This window comes from Triplophysa rosa, linkage group LG13 (genome assembly GCF_024868665.1).
Source record: "Triplophysa rosa linkage group LG13, Trosa_1v2, whole genome shotgun sequence".
In the NCBI taxonomy this organism is placed as follows: Eukaryota; Metazoa; Chordata; class Actinopteri; order Cypriniformes; family Nemacheilidae; genus Triplophysa; species Triplophysa rosa.
In genome coordinates this window covers 14978386-14997690 of record NC_079902.1, presented here as the reverse complement: position 1 = coordinate 14997690, position 19305 = coordinate 14978386, and the positions used below count along the sequence as shown (strand labels likewise).

Sequence of the window (19305 nt, the reverse complement as noted above, 5' to 3'; positions counted from 1 at the left end):
GGATTCTATTTATAATAGATGTTGTCATTTCTATACTGTATGTAAGAATGTGAACTTTGCCAGTGAACTTTGGCAAGCTAAATGGGACTCTATATCATTTTGTTAATGTAATGTTACTTAAAAGCAAATGTAGCTCAGTGGTAAGAGCATGGCGTTAGCAACGCCAAGGTCATGGGTACGATCTCAGGAATTTAACATATTTAGAAACAAATGTATAGTATAATGCAATGTAAGTCGCATTGAATAAGAGCATCTGCCAAATGCATACATGTAATGTAATTTTTTTTATAAAGCTTTGATGTCATGATTGAATCATGTGCAATGGGAAATCGCCATACAAATAAAACAGACATCAAAACCACCTGTTAATACATCAATTACAAACCCAAAGCTGTAAAGTGCACTAAAAAAATATAAACTTTATGATGTGTTACTTGATTCTATTACGTAAATAACAGATACCATAACGGATTATTTGCATAAAGAGAGTTATCTCTTCATACACAATCGTGTAAAAAATTAAGAGACCATTTCAAAATTATTTTCAGTTCTTCTGAATTTACTATTTCTAGGTATGCGTGTAAACAGTGGAGACGATTGTGGACTTCAGGAGAAACCCCCCTGCACTCCCCCCTCTCACCATCATGAACAGCACTGTGGCAGCAGTAGAGTCATTCAGGTTCCTGGGCACCACCATCTCTCAGAACCTGAAGTGGGACAATCACATTGGCTCCATTGCTAAAAAGCCCAGCAAAGGTTGTACTTCTTACATCAGCTGAAGAAGTTCAACCTACCACAAATTCTGTCAAAACAGTTTTACTCAGCAGTCATAGAGTCTGTCCTCTGCACATCCATCACTGTCTGGGTTGGCTCAGCCACAAAGTCAGACATCAGAAGACTACAGAGGACGGTTCGGATTGCTGAGAAGATCATTGTTGCTCCCTGCCCACCCTCCAAGAACTGTATACATCCAGAGTGAGGAAAAGGGCTCAGAAAATCACCCTGGACCTCTCACATCCAAGCCATCAGATCTTCACAATGCTGCCGTCTGGTCGGCGCTACAGAGCACCAAAACAACCAGACACAGAAACAGCTTCTTCCCTCAGGCCATCTACCTCTTGAACAGTTAAATGTTTTTACACACCGTGCAATTAATAACTCTGTGCAATAATAATTAAGTGCAATATTAATTATATCCTCCAGATAATTTTTTATACAACTTTTTCTGTAAATTATATTTCATTCATTCTGCTGTATATAGCACATACCTTGTGTGTCTATTCTTATTTTTTACTTGTACATATTTACATACATACATAGCTTTACTCTCTATATCTTTATCTTATGTTTATTGTATTGCATTTCTTAATTTTTTATACCCATAGGCCCTTATTTAAATCATTGTGTACTGTATTCTGTTGTGTTGTGGTCTCTGTGTACGGTGGTTGCTGTTTCTGTGTTCTGGATGCTCCTGTCACCAAAAGGAGTTCCTTGTATGTGCAAACATACTTGGCAATAAAGCTCTTTCTGATTCTGATTCTGAATTAAAATTATTATTTTTGTTTTATTATTTGAACTACTAATAACATTTCCCTACATTTTAAATAAAATATTGTTTCTATTTGCATTTATTTGCAGAAAATGAAAACTGGAGAAACAGGTCAAAACAACAGAAAAGATGCTCTGTATTTTTTCAGACCTCAAATACTGCAAAGACGACAAGTACATATTCACTTTTTACGCAGAAGAACAGTAATACTTGTACATGTATTTAGGAAAAGTAAAGTTGGTTTGTTATGAGATAACCTTGATTTTTATCACAGTTGTCATGTGTCTTGTCATGCTGTCTTTCACATTGCTGTTGGATGACTGAGGTTTGATTTTTCAGTTTCCTGGATGGCCGTCTGCCAAAACATTAAAACAATTATATCAGGGCTCCAGACTGGCACCAAATCGCATTTTGAGACCTGTTTTCAAGACAGCGTACTTTTCAACAAGTATTTGCGCATGTACGACCTGCACATTTTTTATTTCTTCCATTTGTTATTTCACATGGAAAGACGAGTAGATCTTGAGCCCACCCGTGTAGGCTGTGTGTGATAGTCAACTGCGCGGGTCACGCGTCACTGATGTTTCCCGCTGCCATCGCGGAGGTGCACAGTTCAGGTCGTCATTGACAAGTTTACATACACACAGCGTGAGCGCGTTACTACGATTCACTGTTTGCTTTCACTGACCACGTTTACATGGACAACAATAATCCAATATTAACATGATTAAGACAATACACTGATTAAGAATGGACCATATAAACAGATCTTTTTGATTAGCTTAATCCGTCTAAACTCATAATCGTAGTAAACACAAATCGAATTAAGACGGGTGGAGTACTCCTATTTTAGTCGCATTATCGAAGCGCGGTATAGACATGTACACGCCTTAATCGCACCATTACTGGCGCGTAGGAACTTTCACGGCACTTTGCGACAGGTTACACACATGCACGGCAGTCGACAGCCGTTTAGTTTTATGGCAAACAACATGGCTTCAAGCAAGAAAACAAATTTTTGGTCCGAACAAGAAACAAGAAAAATGCCAACAATTATAGAAAATAAATGAAACACCAAAAACTATATGTGGTACCTTGGCGAAGACTACCTGTTTGTTGATACATGAAATTATGGAGGGACCGTCGAACGGCGTCGCTTAGGGACGTAATGACGTATGACATTAATCGAACAATGTAGTGTAACATGTAAAACGGGAACATGAAAGGTATATTCTTAAAGCAACTCATGTAAACACCTTAATCGTAATATTAGCTTACTCAGAATAAGGCAAATAATTTGATTACTGACGTCCATGTAAACGTGGTCACTTTCTACGTCTGTCAAGTCTCGCGCACACACGCGTTTCACAGCTTCCAAATCATACTCGACCGCAGAAAAGCGCAAATGGACGAGCTTGACACATGCGCAGAATGTCATACTGTGGACTCGGCTGTCAACATTTGTCGTGCTGTACGCGTACGGGATGTGCGGACGACCGCGGAACCTCCTGATGATGAAAATTACGTCATACCGGGGAACCACGATGCCAGCCCAACATCGTGATGGCTGTCAGCCATCGGCGACGGACGATGTCATCGTCTATCGGCCCAACCCTACTTTTGACTAATCCTCAACAGAGAGATGAATTTTAAGTTCTGATGGTATTGTATTTACCAATAGAGGTAAACAGGACCATGCTAACCACCAAGATTTGACCCCTTGAGGAACACACACATAAATCTGTCTCTTCCACAAACTGTTTCTCGAGCACTCTTTATTGCCATACCAGCCCACTGCTCTCTCTATATCAGTGCTACACTTCTACAAGCTCAAGCACTGATGTTGCTGCCGACCTCTGAATCTCTGTGTCTGCAGTCATGCCCTTGGGCTTGTGAGCACATTCTCTTCACTTTAAGCTTCTCTCCCTCCCTCTGCCTCCCTCATTAAACCCTCCTTATTGTCAGGGCTCATTTAGAGGCCACCAACATCGCCTCACTCAAATTAAAAACCTGCATCCCCAGGGCCAAAGCTCTCTGTTTTGCTTTACCCAGTGGGTACTCGACTTCAATTTACCCTGGGATTCGAATCCCAACTGCTGCGGACCGACGTTCCATCCGCCAAGCTCAAGAGGAAGCTCGATGAACAGAGAGGGTCTGGGTTTTAGATTAAAACTAATCATAACCCATCAGCATCAAGGGCACATGTCCTCGTTGAACTGGACATCCGAGGTCGGTCTGTCTAAAGCCTGAAGGCGTAGGGCTACTTGTGGGAAGGTTGGGATTGACCATCAGATTGAACCTGGAGTTAAACCGGAAAACCAACAGTGAGTACTTTTGGAAACATTATGGTAACATTGATGGTGCCTGTCTACACTGTATGATCCTTCTGGCCATTAATCTTTATGTTTCAATATTTCAGAGACGTCAAAGCACTCGCATATTGTATACAATTCCCTCCCAGCTTGCTGGATAGAGCCCCATCAGCATTATTTGACTGAATAATTACATCCCATAACCAACTCACGCTTCTCATCTACCCTCCCGCGGCTCCACCTCAGTAGGCCTCCCTGTCAAAAAGTTTCTATTACTCCGATCGCATAACACACCGATTTGCATCCCTTGAGTGGACACGCAATTATCCCAATAATGTCCTGCTAGTCCAGTCCTCAGCGAGTGCGCTGGAATATAGTTTGACAGGCAGTGGACAAAGAGGAAGACAATGTAAAGTAATATCATGATTCAGCTTTTCAGAACATTTTCCTCTTCCTGTGTGTAAAATAAATCACTGTCAATACTGTTAGTTTTGTCATACTCTGATTAATATTCGGCTGTGAACTACAACATAAACAATAGATTTACATGTATTTATAGCCCAAAAAAGCCTCTCGTCCATAAGCAATGAAAGACTATTCATTTTGCCAGATATAAGATTATAAATTACATAGTTTCTTTTTATAACATTCGTGCATCACAGTTTATTTGATGTTGTTTTGCTGGGGATTTGAGTGTTCGATAACAAATACTTCATGTCTGTATTTTACAGATTCATAAATCATAAGTCCTTTAATGAAACACTTTTAACCCTATAGTTTTTTTTTAATAGTTTTTTACAATAATGTTATTTTACGCATTATCCTGCACTTATAAAAAAAATGCATTACACAACTGCACCTCTATCGACGGTTTCAGCAGCAACAACATAAACGTTATGTGGCCCAAACTTAAAAATCCAATGTGTAATTTTTGGAGGATCTATTGACAGAAATGCAATATACATACCTATGTCTTCAGAAGTGTATAAAGACCTTACATAATGAAATATTATGCTTTTATTACCTTAGAATAAGCAATTTCTATCTACATACACCGAGGATCCCCTTGCATGGGATTCACCATGTAGTTTCTAGTAGCCCTAAACAGACAAACTACGGCAAAGAAGCGAAAACATGATGACATTTTAGTTCTGTGTCAGCTTCCGAAATGCTTCGAAAGGGAGGGGTGGAGTGAGCCATTGGTTGGAATTCGCAACCTCACCGCTAGATGCCGCTAAATTTCATACACAGGACCTTTAATTTCCGGTAGATTTCTGCAACGAATCTATAACTGTTGAGTAGTTTTAGTTTAATTTAATACAATTAATATATAATAAATTATTATACATTTATTTTGATATAAATTAAATATAAAATAAATTGTTATACCCAAACACAGACCGGAATTTCGGGCCAGGCACATGCGTCCGATGAAACAGTCTATAATAATGCACGTTTTCAATTCATTGGTTTTAATCAGGTCTTATAAACCATGAGCTCATTAATGCTAATACAGTAGACACACCGTGAGGATTCTGGGTCGGTACACTATCCTCATTCCTCATCAATACCCTGCAGTGATTTCTCACTAACATTGCCAATTAGCCACAGATAAAAGGACTTGGCCTGTTTGTTGACACTACCATACGTTTTTTCAAGGTTCTCCTTTAGTTTGTGTTAGCGTAACTTCAGCACTTCATTTTCCCACTGGCTTGCCTGACTGCTCTGACATTTAGTTCAGGCAAATTGAGTGTTTCATGTCAGTCTCATGAGAGCACTTATATTAGTTCGTCCTGTCAAAAAAAAAGACGTGTCATCAGCACAGGTGATGTCAGGGTATTTCTTGTTTACTGAATTTATGGGGCCCATTATTTCTACACTCTGTGTAATTATATTCGTATTACATGCTGCCTGTCAAGGTCGTCGGTGAAGAAATTCACTGCTCTTCAAATGTCTGACCTTGCCATAGCTTTACAGTGCAACATGAATGAAGGGTGAGTGGTCTGTTTTAAGATGCACACGTAGGTAAAAGCTGAAAGGCTCCAACTGGTCTTAAACTACCTTAAATGAATGATAATATGGTGAGTGAGCAGTATGGGCTAAAAGCATTGAAACCGCATCGCCTTCATGAGGAATAATTGTGAAAATTAAATTACTCTTGTGCGTAAATGTCCGTTTTGTCTAAGTTTTATATCCCAGCAAGCTCTAGCATATACAAGGTTTTTCCTGAATAGAGAAATTGGAGGCGGCCGTCTCCATCAAATGTCGTGCTGCCTCAGACTCTCGCCAAAATTATGTTGTGAGTCTTCACAAGAAATGCTGCTTGCATTTAACAGACTGTCATTTGTAACTGCAGTTGCGGCATTACGCCACAGTGGAGGCGCTGTTTCGTTAGCAGCACACTGAGGCGCTAAAAAGAGTCGCAGAACAAGAGCTAGCTGTGTTTCACGGCTGTTTGTTTTGCATCCAAGTACGTTTAATTTCTTGAAATTTCTTAAATTAACATGACGTACATCATTGTAATGTCTTTAGCTGTGCAGTTGGATCGTTGAAACAGCGTATACTGTACACAGCGAGTTCGCCAGTATGAACGCACATTGCATTCAGAAAGACTCGCACACGAATGACTCATTTGAATCGATTCATTTAAACTTTTCAGTCACTAGCGAATATATCATTAGATCATTGAATCATTTAAAGTGAATCACAGAGAATGCAAGATGTGAATGAGCTTTGCTCATCTAGAAAGACTGGTTAATTCAGTTGGCTATTATGAGCTGAAAAGTTATTTGAAAATTATAAAAAAGCTTTATCTGATAAAAAAATCTGTTTGGTTGAATAAAAGTAATGTTTTATATAACTTAAAATTGTTATTTTCATTTAATTTTATTAGAACTTTTAATGTCAAAGTCACTTTGGTTAAGCCACTTAAAGGTACGGTAGGCCTACGCCTGTGTGTGTGTGTGTGTGTGTGCGTGCGTGTGTGTGTGTGTGTGTGTGTGTGTGTGTGTGTACAAGATCAGGATGGCACCACCCACCTCATTTTGAGCCAGGAAAAACCCTGATATACATTCCAAATTTCAGGCTTGACCAGTCATGCTGTGGCACATTAAAGGTTTTTCAGCTTTTTAGATGCTGGCCTCCTTTTGCTCTTCAAATCCCCACTCTCCTGTCATCCATGCTTTAAAGTACACGAGTATACAGACAACTCTGTGCTTTAGACTGCCGTGTTAGACCCGTGTTTAGGAAAGCGAGGAAGCTAATGGATTTTATGAAGGAAAGCGTCCCTCAAAATGTACCAACTGAAACAGACAGGCATGAAGGACTGCGAGACATTCAGGTAATGTACTCTTCTCCGGCAAATGACGGCACACAATTATCAGTGTCGAAAAAGCAGACCCATCCTAATCTACCTCCGATTCACTTTAACAAAAAGAGAGGGGCCACATAATGAGAGGAATTATGTTTACTTCATCTGCTGCTATTTTCACTTACTCTTGAATTATGGTGTCTGAATAGACCTGATGGCTCTGATGCGCACTCTATTGCATATCCCTCGTTTACGTGTGGCATGCGCCACCTTTTTTTTACTTTAACCGTACAAAGCAACATAACAAAAATAGGAATGGAATATGAATGACTCTGGTGATCGGCGTATTAATTCTCTTGACACTGACGGTAGACTTTCATTAGCTCCTTTTGGACACTCTGTGGATTACTTGAAAAGACTGACTGCATGAGTGCGAGCCGGAGCAGCATCCTCATTCCAGTCATGACAGGAGCTACAATTACTCGGAACCTGATTAATCTGAGTTGCCAGCAGAATGACAGGGTGCACGCACTATCAAAAGAGAGAAACGGATATTAAGCATACTGCTACATCTGCAAGGCAATGGTAATTGTGTGTAATTATTGGAACCCTTACCTCTTGAATGACTGTGAGATATGTCTGCATGAATATGATTAAAAACGATGATGATCAGGTGACATTTTGGACACTGTAGCATATTACGGTACCCATGCTGCATATACTGTATTTTACTTTACTGGAATAACTAGAATAAAAAGGAACAAAATACCAACATAATAATAATAAATTATGATGTTCATAATTATTAACACATTACTATTATTATTTCTATGAATGCTGTGGGCAGATCTGTTGCCAAGTATTATTATTAAATAATAATAATGTTTTTGTTCCTAAAAGATTAAACGGATAGTTTACCCAAAAAATTTAATTCTGTTATCATTTATTCACCATTATTTGGTCCAAAACCTGTGTATGACTCGTTCTACTGTGGAACACAAACATATTTTTAGAAATGTTCAACACCAGATATGTTCATTTTAAATAAAATAATACTGCAAGACTTTGCCTGTAAGCCTTTTTCGTATGTCTTCACATTTTTCCTAAAATGATGTTAATAGAACTTGCTACATTAAAGGGCTATGATCACTTAGTGTAATGAGACACCAAGTAACAGTTAATTAATACCTACTTAGACTGTATTAAATGTGTGAAATAACCTCAGGTGCACATTTAAAATATTTTGTATGAATGTATCCAAATGGCCATCATTAAAATCACATCACCACAAATAAAATGGAAATATAGATTTGACGTTGTCGCAACATTAGCGTTAGCCAAAAGAGCGATTCAGAAAGACACCCCTGACACTTATTTGTTACGTCCTTCACACCTCGTATGAAATTATGACTAGCCCTGCAATTATACCTAATCATATTCAATAATTTACCATAAAACTCCAAATGATGAGTGATTTTGTGACAAGAGAGAAAGTGTGTTTCAAAGAGAGAAAATGAGATGGCAGGGGTGGGATGAGAAAGTGGCCTAAAAAAAGTACTTGCACTGTTTTGAAATAACTCGCTCTACGGCTGGACCTGACAAACGTGACACGAGGAGCTTGAAAACTGACATTGAGCTGTATCCTGTTCTGTTCATCATATCATGTTGTAGTGGAAGAAGGTCGGGTCGCCTTGAAGCAAACATACTCCCCTGTCACGCCCTGACAGCAGGGACAGGACGGATGTCTGATGACATCAGCCCAGCCTTATCCCACCTAAACCCGAGAAGTCACCTTTTCCCTTCAAAGACACTTATTAGATTTCATTTTGTAGTACCTGTCCATACTCGTGTCATATCATGACATCATTTCCCTTTATGGCTTCTTGCGCTTATAATTGTTGTCATAGTGAAGACCCAAGGCCAACTTGTTTTTTTTCACCCCTTTCACTCAAATATCACCTCGGCAAAGCCCTTGCTCGGTTTATTTTAACCTGAGCAAACTGACAGCCCGCATCTGAAGAATCAGCAGGAAAGTGAACTAACACAACCAGCATAATGGAACGTCAGATGGGCTAGATGTGTATCAGATGTGAGGCCGTGAAGTGCTGTTAGCCACACTTTGCTCGTTTTGGATTGGTCTGTCTATCAAGAATACTAAAACTTCATTCTGTCATGTTTTCTCCGTTTCCGTGATGGACCCTGGAGAAACCATGGTCAGCGTTTTCGCCACTGCGACTGCGGTAACACTGATCCGATTGGAGAAAATGGTGGCTTATCGGACTGATATCAGAGATTTTGTCATGAACAGACAGAAGAATGTAATACAATATTACCTCAAACTACTCTCTAAATGAGAAACAGTTTCCATCATAGCGCCTCTATATCCTCAGATGGCCTGCAAAGTAACCTTCCTTTCAAATAAACTTTATTGTGTTATAAATCGCTGAATGTGGGATACAGTGATAGTGCTGACAAATTATTACACAAAAGAATGGTCAACAATTCTGCTTTGTTATATAAGTTAAACTGTGACAAACACAAACAATGATGGAGTTTTTCATTTATGGTGTATCACTTAGTATCACTGTGTAACATCAAATATTTAAGTACTAGGCCTATTAAAAGACAGAACAAGAGTAATTTATTAGCATTTCAAAATTGTGTATTTTTGTTATTAAAAATTAGTTCTGTTCTAGATGTACAGGTATATGCAGATAAAACTGTAAGTAAACCATTTCCCCAAAAAGTTTAAACTTTAAACGATTAATTGCATCCAGAATACAATTTTATGTTTACATAATATATGTCTCTGTACTCTGCATATTCATTTTGTATTTATAAATACCTACACATACTGTACATGTATACATACCTTTTTTTATTTTTACCAATAAATACATCTTATATAAATGTTTATTCATTCTTATATTATTCTTAAATGTTTGTATGTGTTTATCAATACAAAATAAATATGTACAGTACAATATATAATATAATATAATATATAATGTAAGCACAAACTTGTATGCTGGATGCCAGCCCTAGCATAATTATATTTATATATATATAATTTTAATTATATAGAAGCATGTATGCATTTTTATATTTTTATTAAATATACGCAGGAGTGTGTATGTGTTTATAAATGCAAAATTAATATGCAGTGCACTGTCTGGGTGCGATTAATCGTTGAACAGCGCTAATTGATTGAGCTAAAACAATCATTTCTGTATGTGGGCAGATAAGTGAATGGAAAACTTCCAAACTGTCCTTTTTGATCCAGTAGTAAATAAACCATAACAATTCCGCTTTATCAGCTCTTTCCTAATTGATCACAAAACTGAGCCAATATACACTGTTTGTGTAAAGCCGACCTAATCTTGGACCTGCCAAACAGAAACTCTTCAACTTTATGAGCACACCGAGACAGAAGCTTTCAATGATCTCTGCACTTTTAATGGGCTCCAATGACCGCTCACCTCTGCAGCTTAACATCACAGGTTGATGGTTTAATGTGCGAGTGCACCCGTCGGTAATGGGGGGGCTCCATGAGTATTCAACCCTTGTACTGACGGATGGCCCTTCTGAATGCAAATCCCCTTCTCACATCGCTTTAACTCAGGGTATTTCTCCATTTCTCTTACTCCTTTCTTTTTTTGGGATATGGGGGCGAGCGTTAAGGATTAGCACTGATGCGTGACTGATGTGCCAGACATACGCAATCAGAATACTTTATAAGCGTATGCACACGTGCGCGCTTAAAGTAAGTTTGCATGTGTGCGTCTTACTCAAGTGTTCAATCTCGTCGTCCCTCAGACTGGTCTTAAAATCTGAGAGAGTGATCACACAAGGGAAGGCTTATTGTATAAAAGCATATTTAAAATACAGCAGCAGGCATTCTTGGCGTCTAATCCACGTGGCTGGCTCTCCGCCTGTGATAAGACATCACCTGTTCGCTCTAGTATTGAGGAGGCTTTACTGCTGTTTGATACAAGATCTATGGCGACCGATCTGCCTTGGCCCTAGGGCATTCTGTCTATATTATACATACATACTGTATATTTGGTAAGTTGACATATACCATGCGTCCTATGGTGTGACAGCAGAAATTAGAAGACAAACTTTTAATAATATAATTCTAGTTTATTCATATTTATATTTATGATGTAAAATAGCCAACTGATTTATCTTCATTGTTAGTTTTTTCTACAGTTTTGCTGTCATCACAGGACAGTTTATTTGTTAACTACCCATTTACTGGCATGTGGCTATACTGTTATATGAAGAATATGAATTTCAAAATGTGTCAAGCTGCATGGACATCTGATAAAGAGGAAAAAAACAAAAACGTGCAAAAAAGAGGTTAGTTTAATATAGTTTCTCCCTAACAGCAAGGTAAACAGAGAGCAGATCGGCATCTCCAATATCCTCCGCTTCTGGTAAACTCAAAGATCTTAACAATGTTATGCTGAAAACTGAGCGCAGACTTTGGTATATTGGCAAATATAGGCACATAGATCAAAATTTCAATATGAGCATCAAATTTTCATCTCATCACATTATTACTTCTTATGATTGAACTCCTACTGATTATTCCCCAAAAGTGCCACCCTCACTTATAATGGCTGCCACGTTCCTGTTATGTGCAATTACATTTATTACTAGGAAGGTCTAAAACAAGCCATATAATGGTGATTCCCAAATGCAACTAAAAAAAAAACAAATGTCAGTGTTTCGAGAGTTTCTGCTAAAACTTTGTAAAATAATATAAGCAGCATTAAACAGCACCACTAGAGACACTACTGACCTCGATTAAGATTGAGATCATTTGTTGACACATGTTGCCATACAAATAGACATGCTAATGTAGTCTCCAAAAGACAGTGTGAATGTACAGTTTTTGCTGTATCATCAGTGAGTGTCGATAAAGTTTACAAATTGCAACACAACAAACAGACTTGTAATCAATTTGCCATTTAAAACCAACCCAGCCCCAGGTGTCACTGTAGATTTGTCAAAAGGTGTTTCTTGTTGTTGTGATTTAACATTTATAAATGTTATATTCATTAGGCTCTTGTCATGTCCCAATGACATAATAGCAGAGAATCAATCGCACAAGACAAGCCTGGGTAAGTCTGGTATTCAATACAAGACCATGTGACACAGAACACATTTTCTCATTTGTATTTAATGGTTCTTCCTGGGAAGTGAAGATCTTAAAGCGGCTGTAACACACGCGGTTTCTGCCAATCTCATATTAATCTTGAGTAAATATAGAGTAGTATTGCATACTTCGTATCTTCGAAGAGTATTTAGTTTGATCACATTTATAAAAGATAGATACAGCTGTACGATTATTTCCGAAACCATATGGCGCGTGCGGGTGGGGGGGGGTTGGGGGATAGGGTGAACTAAAGCACGTGCGCACCCATTGCCAACAAAACACAGACATCAGTTTCACTCACCGCATGCGGTTCATGTCCGGCATCTTTTAGCTCTGGGACGGCTCCATATATCAGTTTCAAACGATCTCCAAATCCATCTTTATATCCACCGTTTATATAACATTCATCACCCAAATGCAGTGAACAAACAAACGCCTGAATTTCGCTAACGTATGCTCTCTCTCTCTCTCTCCTGCACAAGTGAAAGTGACGTCTGCGCATGCTCCTTCTCCTGCTCTCCTTGCTGCCGTGTGGGCGTGCCGCGTGCTTTTCCGGGAGAATTGTCCAATAAGGGACTAAGAAAAATTGTTACGAAACAGTTTTATATGTTCGAAAAAAAACTTTCTGAAACCTGTACGATCGCTGGGGGAGTGTATCGAGCAGTCAGAGGTCTGAATGAAGTCAGAATGCATGAAACACCATTGCACGGCCGCTTTAAGGTTCTCTTTGGCTTATAAAGCGATCTGTATTTGTGTGCATGTTTTTTTTTTATCTAAGAATGATTGTGGGGCTGGCTTACGTCAAGGGTGCAAAACATTGGTGGTGAACATTGTTTTCAATTCATTTGAATTTGTTTCAACACGCACAGCAAAGATACACGTTTGGGAATGCAGCACTATTTACATTCTATTACTTGAATCGTGTGTCTAAAATAATCTAGTCACATTCTTTATTAAATATTCATTATAAAATGGATAGCTAAGTTTGTAAATGTCTGACAAATGTACATGATCACACATTAACACACTTAGAATACCTCCTATCTGTAGCAATATCTGGATAGTGCATATTCCTTTAGTTTACATTAAATTAGTATTTTTTACTAATACTTTGTATTAAAATCGACGCTTAATGCTTGAATGTAGTTAAGTAAGCGTAATGTTACGTCTGGTACCAGTGAGACTTGCTATTTTGCTAGTGTCTGTATTACTGTATCTTTAAGTTTGATCAGGAGTTGTTTCTATGGACAATTTGTATTTATTGTTTCAGGTGTGCTATAAAGATGCTTTGGAAGATTTGGCTGCTTATAACAGCCTGCATATACACATTCTGTATTCTGAAACACACACACACACACACACACACACAGGCTTTGGTTGACTATCCCCGTGGGGACAGTCCATAGGCGTAATGTTTTTATACTGTACAAACTGTATATTCTATCCCCTATCCCTATCCCTAAACCTAAAGATCATAGAACACTTTTTGCATTTTTAGATTTGTAAAAAATATTGTTCTGTAAAATTTATTAGCTTTTTGGCTCCTGGGGACCTCAATTTTGGTCCCCATGGTGACACGAGTCCCCATGTGTTGGTGTGTATTCAGGTTTAGGTCCCCACCGGGATATACAAACATGAACACACACACACACACACATGCACACATTTATAACTAAAAACAATCCAAGCACTGTACATTGCGCTTACTTTAACAGTCGAAATGCCCTGTGCTTAGTGCAGGTCCTACATAATGGAAATGACAAACCTCCTGCCTCTAGCTGTCATCTCTTACACTTTTAAATCACGCTGCTGTGACAGGTAGGAATTTGCAGTGGATTAGGATGTAATATTTTTGCTATTAAAATGAATTAATGTGCCAAAGAATGTGGAATATTTGGTCATTACAAACTAATTTGTTCCTTACACAGATGTGAGTGTGTATATGGAAATGGGGTGGGATTACTTTTACCCTTTTATATATCAAATTAAAAACTGTCCATCAAATAATCCGCAGCAGTCTTGTTCTAATTGGCTAAAACCACAGTTACAGGAAGTCTTTGATGAGACCATTTTGCTCACAAGGCATGTAATTGGGACGTAATTAAAAATTGCCCTGGCGTTTAAACAGAGACCTGTCAAACACTGTGACCTTCTAGCGAAGGATTTGGATTATGATAAGGAACCCTGAAGCAGGGTTTTAGAAAGGAATTGAATTTTAAGCAAGGACAACCCTGCGTTGCTGGATATCTGAATGGGTCTGAGGTTTGTAAATAATAATACTAAGTGAAAGATGTCCGATATAAAGAAGAAGTAATCAAATCTAAATAACATTTTGCTGGAAAACAGTTTTTTCTCAATATCTAAAACAAAACTGTATGTCAGTGGATGTATATCAGCAACAAGCAGGGGGCATTTGTATGCATTTGATTTTGTGGCCAGCAAATAAGAGCTGTGCAGGACAGAACATTGCCGCTCTATATCAGGATCTGCCATGGCCAATGATGCGAACACACAGGGAAAGATTTCAAATCAAATTCCTGCGCCAACATTGCCACTCATTATATCACACACTAACAAAATGAAAATTCCTGCTTGACAGAACCTCTGTACTGCATGCATCCCTGATGCAAATCATTTATATTTTCAAGTTTTTAACAAGAAAGGCTTTCGAAAACCTTTTTTCTGTTGGGTTGACAGACCTCAGGATCAGATATATGTCCAATATGTGTAGCTGTCATGTATGTCAACACATTATAGGCATGGTCCAATTGAAGTAACCCAGGGCTAAGTTACCTGCTCCAGGGCACAGCTGTGACCGCTCATACGTCTCCCTATTTTGGGTGACCTTTCACCAGTCTAGATTTTTATCCACCAGGCCCAACACTTTCCCCATATGATAGTATCTTCGAGAGAAAAAAGGAGTGCTTGCGCTTAACTGAGCATTGAAATTTTCCCCCACGATATGATTCTTTAGCATAAAGCATAAACTAGCATCATCCCATTTCAGCACAGGCCTATGGAGAAGATGCAATGAAGAATGCTGTTCCTAGTGATTTGGAGAAATCATTTCCCTCCTGCATTTGCATGCAAATGGTCTCTTTCACAGCCCTTCGCACACAATAGGCCACATAAAATTGTTGTCCCGTCAGGTAGAAATAAATTTCACCCCCTAACTCTCCATTTAGTGGGTGTTAGGGTGTCACTGTGCGTCCGATGAATGTGGAAAATCCTCATAGTTAAATGCATTACAAGAAAGGCCCTTTGATGTTTTTGATGATTCAAACATTATAAGATTTGCGAATACATCTAAAAATGAAATACTGAAGACCAATTCACAGCAAAATAATTCATCATCTTTCCGTTTCTAATCCAGATTTAATATGATAATGGCAGTTGAGAACACAAATTCAATGAACGTAAGGATGTTAACTCAAAAATCTCATTAATTATTATGTTACCATAATCTGCACTAGTTATAAACCGGGCACAAAAAATAATTAACTTTGATGAAGATTATCATATTCTCCACCACTGAAATCCAATCACAATGGATGGATCATAGTAGTAATTCCAATTTACTGGATTCTCGTTATTTGAAAGTAAATCTTTCTGTCCCCAAAATTATCTGAGCGGTTTCTCATGGTACGGCATTTTGTCTAGTTTAAACTAAAAAGTATGACACAAGAAACCAGGCAACACATTACAGATACAAATGTATTTGAATGAAACTTGAATGTTCTGCATAAAACATCTGAATAAACGTAAATCTAGGAAACACTCAAATTTCATTTACATCACCATGAGCAGATACATACTGCAACATCACAATCCAAAGGACACACTTTATGCACAAAAAAACATGGTTTCAGAAAAATTCCCCCCACATAACTCAACTTTAAAGGTGCTTTGTGTAATTTGTAGCGGCATCTATCGGTGAGGTTGCGAATTGCAACCAACCGCTCACTCCCCAATCCCTTTCGAAGCACTACAGAGGCTGAGAGAGGATTAAGATGTCGTCACGTTTTCGCTTCTTTCCCGAAAGAGATGACATATTTACGAAACGTGTTCTGTAGAGCAGTTTGTTTGTTTAGGGCTACTGTATAAAAACATGGCAACATGTCAACAACATTCCATGCAAGGGGACCCGCGCTGTATAGATAGAAATAGCTCATTCCAAGGTAAGAAAAACACAACGCTTCATTGTGTAAGGTCTTTATACACTTTTGCACGGTGTACCAGTGCTTCGGTAGCATCGTGATGCTAAAGCTTCATAATACCCGTGATGCCTCTCTATTTTTTAAACGGTAGTATCGTAGTACCGTAGTTAATGTTGCATATGCGCATTAATATTTATTTGAACACTTACTGTACATCTGCCTTTTTGCGGTGTTTATCTCCAAAATGAATGTGTGTTTTGAATGTCTCGGACGAGTTAATGATTCAAATTGGCGATTTGAAGGAGTTGGTTAAATGATTCACTAACTCAGTGGAAAATTTACGCCACGTACTGGCCGTTTTAGTTCTGCATTTACAGTAAAGTAAGCCTAATATTTCCCTTTATAAAGACTGCTGTATCAATTAAATTTGTCCAACAATTTTGTGAAAAATGATCTAGTGTACTTTAGTATTTACTACAGTAAACTACTAAAACTCATAGATACTAGTGTTTTTGAGTCTTATCATAGTAAATATTTAAGTTTACTACAGTATTTATAGTATTTACAAATGACTAAATGTAAATGTATTTGCTACAATTTATCCAATTACTACAGTTAATACGACAACATATTCTTGTGCAAAGTATAATACAGTTTATTATAGTAAATACAAAATGTTTCATCAAAATCTGTGTTTTTTGTATAGATTTGAATTATGAACATGGCACAGCATCGTGATACTACTTGGTATCGAGATACTTCAGCTGGTATAGTATCGTAAGACATGTTTATGGTACCGTGACAACCCTACTTTGAACACATAATTATTATATTGCATATCTGTCAATAGATCCTCCAAAAAACTACACACTGGTCCTTTAAGGAAATTAAAAAATGTGGAAATGCATCCAAAATAGAGAGAGAGAGAGAGAGAGAGAGAGAGAGAGAGAGAGAGAGAGAGAGAGAGAGAGAGAGACATGCTAGCACTGATTCAACCTCTCAGATTATGAACAGTCTCTGATTATTACAGTCTTAAATTGACTACGTTTAACAAATTAAATAATTACCTTCCTTTTTTAAGTATTTAACTTTCATGTTTTAGTGAATATATTACAATTTAGAGAATCGTCCCTCATTGTGAGCTAATGCCTAAAATTTGCTTAAAATTCACAATCCTTTACTGAAATTAAGGTCCTGGTACGTGATAGCAATTTTATTGGAATACTAATTTAGTTTCGCAACCACATAATAGTAATGAATATAATCCTAATATTACAGATTTAATGGCTTTTTTGTTTGTTTTCAAATCTGCAAATCAATTGAATAATAGCTCTTTATTGTAGAAATATTTAAATATTTATTATTATAATAAATATAACTCAGAATTATTGCACTTCCCATTTTACTGTGTAAATTCCTCTAAATGAGAAGAAAAAAAACACACATTTTTGTGCATTGCCAAAAAGCATATTTTTACAGTAATTTCAATTCTGAGGGAAAGGTCTAAATAATTTAAAACCGCTGTCTTCTCCACTTTTTATAACTGCGCCTCAGATTAGTTCCTCTGTATTGGGGATGAAACCTGGTTCTTTCTGATGGATCACTGAGCCTCAAGCAGCAACAGAAAAATAACTAAATCTGAGTATCCTTGCTGCATAATTCTGCCAAAAGTCTGCTAGCTATGTTTTCCACCACTGCACAAGCACAAGCCGAGATGCAGTCTCAGTAAAACCCTTTATAGAAGAAGCTAAAGGCAGAACTTCATCTGTAACTCCTTCAAATCGATACAACTGCAAGGTGGGACATCCACAGTGTATTTTTTTTTTGAGACCTTTAAGCACATACAGTACACTCACAAAAGCTAAAATCTAGTCATCAAGAGGTTACATATTTTCCATCTCACTATGTATCAGATTGATGCGTCTGGACACAACGATATCATTAAAATAATGCGAATTATAAACGTACAAAAGATGTCATTATGCGCAGAAGCATAAAACGGATATGACACATCCCTCAAATATGACAAGATGGAAACAACAACAAATCATCAATCTAGACGAATTAAAATTACATTTTTTATTTTATTTTGTTGCTTGAGGCACAGCCACAGCCGACCAATCGCTGGATTCTGTAAACGTGCTTTTAAGTACTGTTAGGGTCGGCCATTTGTCATACATCAAGATGTTGTGATAGGTGCCAAATAACATTTAGCTACAGGACAGCTTTACAAAGAGGTGTTAAATAACTGAAGAACAAAAACTGTCTGTGTTTGTATGCGTGTGTGCGTGTGTGTGTGTGTGTGTGTGTGTGTGTGTGTGTGTGTGTGTGTGTGTACTGTGCATCCACATACCTTAGGGACCAGATCAGTACTATCATTTGCACACATGTCCACTGTGCTATGCTGTTTGCTATTATAAAAAGAAAAGACCAGACAGAGACAGTGAATAAACGCACAGTGATCTAAACACTCCAGACCTCTCGCCCAGAGGATTCTTCCCCCTCACGTAGCCCCGGCGCGAGGCTTCGTCTCTAGCGCAGCAGCCCAGACATCTGCTATGAAAGTGGAGCCAGATCTGACAGGGCATGAAACCAGCCAAAGCAAGAAACGCTACTGCACCTCCGGCTCCACGGCTGAATATATATCACATCCGCAGTGACATTCTGCTTTAATAATGGAGACGGGGCAACAAAACAAATGCCATCTCGTCTCGGACGGAATAACTCTCTCTTTCCTCATAACTTATCCTACGGACAACGTTAGCATCCCGCATTGATGGTCTGAAGATTGTAATTGGCCGTGTATCTTTTTT

The 19305-nt window shown here is 38.1% G+C and overlaps 1 long non-coding RNA gene across 1 annotated transcript in view; it reads right to left on the bottom strand.

Annotated features, from left to right (window-relative positions):
• LOC130563389 (uncharacterized) overlaps positions 1-18962 on the bottom strand; it is a 108525-nt gene extending 89563 nt beyond the window's left edge. The window contains exon 1 of the long non-coding RNA XR_008964117.1: positions 18846-18962. This is a non-coding gene — a long non-coding RNA (uncharacterized LOC130563389). The remainder of the gene's footprint in view (positions 1-18845) is intronic.
• Between the last annotated feature and the right edge of the window lie 343 nt (positions 18963-19305).